Raw genomic sequence first — 11,129 nt, 5'->3', positions numbered from 1 at the left:
TTGTAAATGGCATTCATCTCAACAAACTGATGCGGAAGGCAGGTACATCTGGGTTACTCAGCTAGATTATTTTTATGGGAGAGTAAATGGCAATACTAAATCTTACATTTATTATGATATTTTAAGTCTGTTAATCAGGGTGAGAGTAGGTGTTTCCTAGGAACAGCTGTTTCTCATAGCAATCTGGAAAAGGAGACTGAAATACCATTAGATATAGATTTCTTCAACACATACACTAGAGACATTTTGAAAACTACCACTGTTGTCTGACTGCAAAGGCACCTTCTGAAACACAAGCCAGAGAGAGCTATACAGGGCTCTTAGGTACATTAGATAGTTAGGTTTAATAATCTATTTACCCTATGATTTACTTCAATTTGCCCAAACTACCTCTTGGCCATATTTTTTCTCTATGAATAATGCAAATCATTTTCCTCTTCCCTAACTTCATTAAAAAAAAAAAGGAAAGAAAAGAAAAAGCATAAAGAAAAAAAATGAAAAAAATGCGGTTATATTTCTGTATGCCAGAACTAAGCAGAAGAAGCCAAATACAATTAATTCTGTGTAGCAGACATTCTATTAACATAGGTAGGATAAATATCAAGACAAACAGATGAATTAACTTCTTGTATCCATTACCCTTCTCCAGTTGTAATATGTTGCTAGTATAGCATTAACTTGTGATAAGAATTGTCTGCTGCTCCAAGTAGATAGGAGTTGAAAAAGAAAATAAATTCATTTGATTTGTATTCTCAAGTGCAATTGCCAGCCCAAAATGCATTATGCTCGTAGCCAATGGTATGCTAATTCAACAGAAACTTAGTCCAAAGGCTTTTGCCTGTATCTTTTCCAAGTTGCACTGCTAAACCATTCAGAACAAAACAAATAGGAGAATAGATCATAAAGGAATTACAGTCCCAAAGGTAGTTGACTGAAGCTCAGATGCTCTTGGCAGCATGACAAATGATGTGCATATGATCAACAAAAGCCATGGAAAATATGAAAAGGATCATGACATATTTTGCTATTGTTTGTTTTTCTTCTATTTTGTTCATTGTGTACAAAATTAGAGGTAGAAGCCATGGTCAGAAATCAGCAGCTCAACACAAAGTAAAACAGAATGCCTACCCAAACATCTGGATTAAATAAACTGGGAACAACGCCAGAGTAGCAACAACACAGAAGAGCATTTGAGTCGGGAGTGGAGGAAAAACCCAGATCCAACAAACAAACAACAAAACAAAATAAAGAAAACCCTCATATTTATACTTTTCCAGTGATGAAAAGTTTGAGAAAATTATAACAAAACAAAAATTAAATTGTTAATAATCTTTAATTCTCATATCTCTTTCATGAAAAACTCCTATTGGAAATCTCTGGGGGAATATTACACCTTCCCTGGGGATCTGTTGGTTCCGACTTTCACTTGACAGCTCAGCCATCCTTGCTGTGTTGTCATCATCATCTCCATCACTACCTGCTGGACACAATGAAATTGTTGGGAAAAAGGAAATTTCTTCCTTAACAACAAACCTGATATGAATCCTACAAAATGCCTTTCTATGTTTACAGAAAAGGCATTTATAAAAGAGGAAAAAATAGAAAACGTCAGAGTTCCTGAAAAAAAAGAATTCAAGTTTGTTACAAGATTTTCTATGCCAAAGACAATTTTAAACAAAAATATTCCACCAGTTCCAACTTAGTGTTTTCATGTTCATTTAAACCTCTCTTTACAAGAATATTTTTTGCAGTTCAAATTCACCCAGCCTTTTCTGTGGCCTGTAAAGCATTTATTAAGTAAGGAGCCTCATGCAAATTCCATGTCAGTAAGATTTTGTGTTTCTATTCTGAGGCAATATCTTGGTGGCTGTACCTGTGAGACAATGTCCCTGAAAGCTGCATTTTGCACAAGCGAATTAATAGAAACACAACAACATTTTGCCTTGTTCTTCTGAACCCCTGCAATGTAACAGCTTCAAAAGGCATTATTCAGGTGAGCCTGGAATAGACATCAGAGTAAGAGCTTCAACTACCTTTCACTATCTATCCTTCCATTTTGTGCTCTGAGATTCTCTCTGTTTCAAAGCTTCCCTGTGAGGGAAATATGGCAGATTAAACAGAGACTGAAAACAGTAAAATCATGTTATTTTTTTCTTCTTTTTACATTTTAAAAGATTGGGGTTTATCCATTTTTGTGTTCTTCATTCCCTTAGCTTAAATGCCTGTGAAGTTTTGTGCTCTCCTCGGGATTCAAACTGGGCTTGGACCTCTATCTATCTATCTATCTATCTATCTATCTATCTATCTATCTATCTATCTATCTATCTATCTATCTATCAATATCTATCTATCTATCTATCTATCTATCTATCTATCTATCTATCTATCTATCTATCTATCTATATTATAGATCTCTCTATATATATGTGTGTATATTTTTATATAAAATAGGTTTGTTGGCTTTTTCTTCATGACATTGGACAAACCAGTTTACAACTGTCTGATTCAGTTTCCTCACCTGCATATTTTTTAAAGACTATTTCCCTTTCTCTGATGCATTAACATTACAAGCTGAAATTACATCATTGTCATAAAGCCTATTACAGGAGTTTAGGATGCAAACAGAATGGATGAGAGACTGAATCCTTGTGAAAATCCCTTAAGATGGCATTGGTGGCTCTTCCAGTTTAGGAAAGGTTGCACTGCTTCTGGTATCCCTGGTGCGCATGTAAGGAGGAAAAATTGCACTGTAGAACAGACAAAACCAAAAGCTATAGATTCAGTTTATAAACAGATAAAACGTTAAAACCTGTTTCTCCTTCGTCTGTGTACGCTGCACTTGTAGATTTCGTTTATCAGCTCAGCACTCTCCACACACACACATGCAAAATTCATGTGTCTGTTAAAGACGTATAGGTTAAAACCATAAATAAGATATAGTCCATCAATAGGTATAATGTGACCCATCTTTTTCTTTTATCAGCCAAGTGTGGAACACAGGCACAGACATTGAACACTGGTTTAATTGAATCACAGTTGCTTAAGTGCTCTCAAGAGGTGATAAATTAAAAAGTGTTTTATCGATGAAAGAAATGGGCTTTTGCAAGTTGAAGAAGCAATATGGCATGAGTCTAGTAATAAATTGTTGGTTATCTGCTAACACCAAATTGCTACCAATAAAAATTATCTGTGAGCTTTTTAACAAGGAAGGAACAATAAACAGAAGGTTCCAGCCCAGACATTACTTTGTTTTCCTCTTTTTGGTCAAATTAATGTCAAGTTAAATGGAGAGCTGATCAAATTATTTCTGGAAGGCAATTATTTCAGTTAATCTGATTTATTTTATCCTAAATAAGTGTTCCCCAAGGAATGCTGATTAGATGACTTTATGGCTGTTTTCCAAATTTTGAAACTATGACCTTTTCTGCAAATTTCTTTTTCTGAGAAGTTCTTATTAATTTTTAAAAGAGCTTGCTTCCCCAATTCATATTCTACTCGTTATATAAAGTCACCAAATAGGGTTTACCTGCAAAAATATTTTTTATATTTTAATACAAGGTTTTTTTCCTTAGAAGTTCCTAGGTAAAATGCTGACCTGTCTAAAGCTAGTTGATTTTAGCAAGGACAAGAAGCCATATTGCATGTCTTGGAAGTAACTAAAAATGTAATGGAATAAACAGAAAAGGCATTTATAAATAAGCAAAAAAAACCCGCTATCAGGTAAATATTAAAATATGCCCCAATTATGATCTGTGCCTCTTCCTCCTGTACTGGTTTTCACTAGGACACAACTAACTTTCTTTATAATAGTTTGAATGGAGCAATATGTTTTGGATTTGTGATTTGGATTTCCTTCCTTCCTTCCTTCCTTCCTTCCTTCCTTCCTTCCTTCCTTCCTTCCTTCCTTCCTTCCTTCCTTCCTTCCTTCCTTCCTTCCTTCCTTCCTTCCTTCCTTCCTTCCTTCCCTTTTAAACATATTGCAATGTTGTAAGGACTGTGCTACAGCCTATAAAATGTTTTGGAATCCCTGATTTGAAGGCATGTGAGTAGGCTCTGCAAAAGGAAAACAGAGATGTTAAGACAATAAAGATATTCCCATCATTCTGCCGGGCCCCAGTTGGGAAATCTCATTTTGCTGTGCACATTTATGGATACAGAGTGAATATTTCTGATATAAGAAAGACAGGTTTTTGATGTATCATAATATCAGATATTTCTGGTTCATCAAGCAAACTGGTAAAGACATTTAGACATTTCTGAAAACTTGAGGATACTACTTGGGAACTCCTTTGAAATTTCTCAAGAGGAAACTAAAATTGAAAGATTCAAACTTAGAGAAAAGAAAACAAAATAAAATTACTTTTTTTTCAGTCGACAGCTATTTCACAAGGTCACCTTTCTTTTTCAGGATTGTATCAATATGGAACAATATTTTTGTTGGAAAAAATTTGTTAATCTCATTTTCTATCCTGTATCTTAAGAAACACAATATCTTTTATTTATTTATCTTGCTGGTGGTATAAATTTGTAAGAGTTTTACAGCACCAAAATATAATTCTCCCATTCAAACTTACAAAATAAATATCTACCTGGTGGATCATTTCATACTAAAACAGTTAATTAAATACAATACTGCTTCATGTTCTACAACCTCACCTCTCAGGATTCAGAATAAGACTGAATATATTAGGTCTTTGGGGAATGTGTGAAAAAAATTGTGCCTGTTTTCACATTTGTGTGCTTAAACAAAGACTTTACAGTTCCACACAGCTTAATAATGAAATCCTAGCTGTTAGAACCTCATACACAAATGCATTTCTGAATGGGTGTTAGTGATGAAGTACTCTCTCCACCATGTGTGAGAAGAGCAACACAAAGCAAAAGCTCAGGAGTGGTTCTTGCTAACCAAGAAGTTTCCCAAGGCCTCTGCCACAAGTACATTTTCCTGTCATTAGAGAAACACAGGCACTTCCAAAGGGCTGTCCAGGCCATGGGCTCAGCCTGTCTCTGCCAGGCATGGGTGAGTATGGTACACTTAAAGCCTTTAGCAAATACACAAAAGTCAAACCAAAGCCAAAGTTAGAAGTAAGCACATTTTGAGCTGATGCAGATTCGTCCTGCAGCTGCAGAACAAAGTCAGATGCCTGATTTGTGAAATCATGAGGAATGTGAAGAATCACAGAAAAAAAAGAAGCATTTGGTGCCCAAAGCTGGTCTTGAGGGGTGAAATGAGTTGGAACTGGGGAATGCTCTGCAGGCAGCTGTGAGGCTCCCTCTGCTTCCCAAAGGAAAGACCTTTTCAAAGAATAACCTGCTTTTCCTGCTTGGCCTTTGCCCCATATCAGGACACAGCCAGAAAGAGAGACATTTCATAAAGGCCTAAGCATAGCATCATGGTAGCCATTCCTACAGGAATCTTATAATTCAAGCAATTATAAACTCAGAGAAAAGGCCATATTTCTTTCATGGTGCATCTCAGTTGAAAGCAAAACAGAGATAAAAAAAAAAAACAAAACAAAACCACTAAGTTTTGAAGGGAGCTGCAATAATATTGAGCCATGTTAGCAGTCTGAATATGACTTCATTTGCTTAGTTAGTTACTTGCTTAGGAAAGCTGAGGCTTTGCTTTTTTTCTTTCACTGCCTTCTGTATATTTAATTTCAGGTTTAAACCTAGAATGATAAATTGGTACAGTGTAGTTAAAATTATTCAAGTGCTTTAAGCAACTAACATTCAGTGCGATTAGAACGGAGATCAGACAAGCTAAAGTGTCAGAATATATTCTTGCTTTTCATTAAAACTCATGTTTTTGAGAAGTAGCACATTTTGAATTTTGATCAAATTGATTTATTTCCACTAGTTGAAAATGCCAATTAATTGCTTCCTGCATTATTGAGAGATTAGATAATTTTAATAGAAAGATCCAAACCCAGTGTTCCCTATCACTGTAACCAGCTCCTTCAGTCATCCTATTCTTAACTGCTAGAACACTTAAAAAATCCTAATTTAAATAGGAATATTTTCATTGACTTCAAACAAGGCCAACTTACACCCAGTGTAACTCATCCCATTTTAGAACAAGTCAGAACCTTCTTGTGATTCTGCTCAACAGAAATTGATTTCTTCCTTCCTGGAGCTACATTTGTCAGCATTTAACTCAAAGCTTTGAATAAAGCTAATTTTTCACATGATTGCCATTGTTGATTTACAGTGATTCTTTATTTGATTTATAAATTTAGAGGAAAGAGATGCCCAAAATGTTAAGGAAAAGACACAAGATATTCAAAGGAAAGTACAGAAATGTGGCTTCTCTAGACTAGGAAGGAAGGGAAGGAATACGCTTAGTCTTTATGAAAACATTGGAATCTACGTATTGGATACTGTTCTATCCACTTTCAGCAAGAGAAAGCTGTTATTCCAAAGAGCAAATATCTGCCCTGAGTATATTTGAGCTGAAAATCAAAAAGAGACTCCTACATTTGTGAGAAAGTCAATTTTAGCACACCTTTCTAAGTGGATTGAAGGAGGAAACACAGATGACTTTTACAAAGGAACACTTTCTGCAGTAATTTGCTTGTCATAGTATTGTCAAAATAGAAAGAGACTCCATTCCCATTATAAGCATTTAAAATCAGCAGAAAAGGGTATCATGTTAATGAGCTCAGCTTCATCATCAGATGCAACAAATTACAATTAAATATCTGGGGTTGTTTCGTTTGCAGCTTCTATAAAATCGTTTGGGGCTTTTTGAAGTCAGCTGAACTGTACTCTTTTTTCTCATTTCTAGTGAGTAACAAAGATTGTTATAGCACAAGATTTACTGACCTATCCCTATCTGACCAGAAGTTAAGCTTTTAATTAGATCTGTTTTCTGAGGTTGTCAGTGGAATTGTGGGCAGCCTTGAACTGCAGTGCAGCTCCTTCTCAGGTGGGTTTCCAAGACATGGGGAGAAGTGTCTCCTGAGATGCTTATCACATATCCCCTGAGTCCTGAGGAAACAAAGACAGCTACCATAGGCTACAGGCCCTGCCTTCCATCAGCTAAAAGGAATCGGAAAGAACCCAAGCCCTAACTACCACCTGTATCTGCTTGTGTGAGACAAAACCTCCTTTGAAGACTGTACAGAAAGGGCTTTTCGTGGTGCACCTGAAGATGAGAATTATCTTTCAGGTGTGTGGCTTGAGTGGTGCTAATACAAGGTAGTGAAAGTATTTTTGTAATGATCTCTGGCAGGACAGACGTTTAAATTTGTTCAGAATAGCTCATACTGTGAAGAGCAGATCCTCTTTGTGGCAACTCTTCAATTTTCTCTTCTTCTTTCTCCCAACACAACCATCAGCCTAAAGACATGACTGCAGGGATGAGCCAGTCAGACCATTTCTGCTAGTTTGTTTGGACTTCCTCAATGGTTTTAGGTAGCTGATCATCCCTATTCGTCCCAGTCCGTGCATATCTCTATGGTCTACTCCTTATATCCCTCCACCCCACAGTTCTCTCTCTCTTTTCCTGCATTTGCTTCCCTCCACATCTATTGAGTCTTTCCACCCTAAGCTCCTCATAAAACCATGCTAGCTACCTCACAAGACCACATCCTTATTTTAGCCCTTGCCTTCTCTGTGAAAGCTTGAGGTCCAAGGCAGGAGTGTTACCAAGTGGGAGCCAGTCTTGTGTGGCTTTTCATCACAAGATGTGGCTTTTGTGGCTTTTGACACAAAAGAAGGACCAGGAAGCAGTAACAAGGAGCCACCACTTTATCACTTAGGGAAATTACATTATTTTGGGTCACCTTTCGGATCAACTGATTTTAAATTATATGGGATCTAGAAGTATCCTAATTTGCAACATGCAGGGTAATAATAATTTTTAAAAGTAGGCTGATTTTGAAGTCTGTTGAGAATAGAATTATAAAATTTCCATAAAATCAAATACTTTGATGAATGAGAGCACCTAGGTTTAAACATGTTCTTTTTTGGGAAATGCTGGTATAAACACTAATAATCATAAACCAGAAAAAAAAAATTGAATACTTACTGGTTAGTCTTCCAAGTAAGCTATCTGATTTATTCCACAAATTTCAAATCGAATACTCCTTTTCTGTTGAAAATTGTGTTCCATTTAGTGGTGGACTGTATTTAAAATATAAGAAGTGAGAACACCTTATGCTTGTTTCCAAGAAGCTAAAGATAGACAGTTCATGACGACTTTGACAAGGCCAAATACCCATTTCTACCTTTAAAAACAAATGATTTTAAAGTCTCTAGCTATGAGAATAAATATTCTTTTAACGCTAGTTTTGTGTGCAGCTTGATGTTTGTCACCGTTTCCATGCTCTACAAGTGTTATTATGTAGTGTAAGCTGGAATTCTGTTCTAAATCACGTTTCTGTAGTGATGACTGAAATAATAGCTAAGAAAGAAGTTTCTAAGGTGAGATTATTATTTAGTTTTTAAATAAATATACTTCTTACCATTCATTGTAAGAAGAGGCAATATTTCTAAAATCAGTGTTCCCAGAATTTCTGCCTAGCTTCCTCCCAGGTAGTTCAACAGAAGTAGCTCATCAAATTCTAAGATTCTTCCAAATGTTTTGCCCTCAGCTGTTGTGCAACAACTCCTGAGTAGTCTTATGTATTCAAAGGAAACAGAAAATTCTCATTTTGGGGGAAAGGACGGCCAGGCTTAGCACGTGTTCAGATGAAAAGCAAGTTCTCACCAGGGAGGCAGAATGATTGGCACAGCCAGGAAGGCTGAGTGGGGGCTGCCTTGTCTACATGGACCATTCAGCAGGATTAGCTGTGAAAAAATAAAAACATCCAAACATCTCACCTCTTGGAACTGATCACACAAGGAAACAGGAAAGCAAAATGTCTTGGGACAACACATTCCCATCCCTGCCCAGTGCTGTGAACTACCAGCTCACTGCTGAATTCTCTTGAAGACCAAGAGCAGCTTGGCTCAGTCCTCTCAGAAGCAAAAACTTATGGTGGGTACCTGAAATGTGTCTTTTATCATTACCTGAGGGGCTGCTGTAAAGTTTGTCATGGTTTACCAAGCCCAGCTCCAACCTTCAGCTGCTACAGCCTCCTTGCTTCAATTTTCAGGCACACATTCTCTCTCCAAAACTTTGCTAGCAAGATCATTTCAAGTTTAATGAGAGTATTTCTTTTTCTAATTTGCTTCAAGTAGCTGAATTAAATAATGGAAGTGGTGAACCACCTAGAGGACTCTCGAGAAAGAATACGTTCAGGCAACCTCTACACCCCACCCTCTACACACACACGTGCATATATTATTTGTGACTATCTTTCCACCTGTGCTGACATGGATGAGAATTTACAACTGCTTCGAAAAAGTTACAAGAACTACCTCAGAAATTCCACATTTTACTGAGCTGCGTTATTATGGCACATTTGTCAGGCAGCCAAATGCTATGTCAGCCCTGCAATTGATTTACAGCAACATTTGTAAGAATATTTGAGGAGAGGAGGAAACTAATGTCCACTCTCAATTCAGCATTCCAAAGAAATTAATGGTCATAGGGGATTCACAAACAGGAAACACAGAAACAAACAGCATGTTTGAAAGGTTATGTGCTCAATGCTACAAAAAGGAAGGGAAAAAACCCACATAAATGCAGAACTTTTCAGTCAGGAAAATAATCACAGCCTTTTCAGGCATGTCTTAGCCATATAAAACACCTGGCCCTCAAAAAAGCAGGCCCTTTTTTTCCTTTCCTGACAAATCCATTGTAAAAGACCTCATTTGAAAAAAAAAGAAAAAGAAAAAAAGAAAAAATCCCACCAAACTTATAAAATAGTTACTTTGTAATTGCTGTGAACGACAAGACAAATTCTTACTTTTCCATTTAAGAATGTTTTGTGAGGAGAAAAGAGGTCTAACACTACTGAACAGCTGGAAAGCTTGGGTGGAGGAAAGAGGTAGGAATGCCTTTCCTAGATCCCTCTCCTCAGCCTCTGCACCTGATCAGCGCCCAGGCATTACGGACTCGAAGATGTTCCCTCAGCTGCCCTGTCTGAGAGATAACTATCTGATGCAGCCTTTTGTTTGCACTTCAGTTTAACGGAAGAGATGATTCAGGCATTGCTTGCACAGCTCCTGAATCTGAGGTGCTGCTTGAGATCTGCTGGATCAAGGCACCCCCAGGGTAGGAGCAGTGGAGAGCAAGGCTGCCACTGTGGCTTCCCTGACAACAGGACACACAGCCACTCCGAGAGGCCACTTGGGGCTTGCTCAGAATCCACCTTGGGACCAGCCTTCTACAGCTCTCAAAGTGCACAGGGAGCAGAACATTTCTAATCACACAGAAAAACATCAAGCCTGACTCTTTATGATTGTAGAAACTTGTTGAGTCAGTACTTTCAAGAAAAAATCAAGGAGAGAAACATGTTCTGGCAGGAAGGAGAATCAATCCACAAGGACTTGCCAAACTCAGATGAAATGGATTTGGGAAGAGGGATGTGCAGCAGGGAAAGAACAAGCAACGGCTCTGCACACTCCAGCTGTGTGCCTGGTCTGTGTTGCCCTGATAACCCAAGGGGGTCTGCACTTTATATTCCAGTTCAGAATGGAAAAGGGAGAATTCAAAAACAAAAATGAAAATAATTTTGAGACAAGTAATTTCAAAGTAAGAAATCAGAAACATTTATATTTTTTCACAATTTTTTCATATTCTGATTTAAAACGCTTAGTAAAACAAGTTCAGTGACTCAGTGTCAGAGAGTTACTTTTTGATTTTATCTTCTCTTTTTTCTTTTCAAGAAAACCCCCATACTTTGAATGCAAATGCTGTTTCAGACCAAACTGCTAAAGTGTGCTGCTAGTTGAAATAATACAGTTGTTATAAGCTACAGAACAATAAACAACTACATTTTTAAAATAAGGCACTTAAGTACCACAGTTTATGTTAAAGGATTATTTTATTCATGAAGTTAATGCAGCTTACTGATTAGTCATATTTTCCATCATCACCACAATTTTACTACTTTGCCTACTGTGTGGTCACATTTATGTGAAATTTAATTCATTCTAAGAACATTTTTACACGTGGGTTTTTGTGCCCTTGCCAAAATCTGAGAGCAGATTAACTTTTCCCTGCTAACAGCAAATAC

Source organism: Camarhynchus parvulus, chromosome 1A (assembly GCF_901933205.1).
Source record: "Camarhynchus parvulus chromosome 1A, STF_HiC, whole genome shotgun sequence".
NCBI classification, from domain to species: Eukaryota; Metazoa; Chordata; class Aves; order Passeriformes; family Thraupidae; genus Camarhynchus; species Camarhynchus parvulus.
This window is presented reverse-complemented; position numbering follows the sequence as displayed.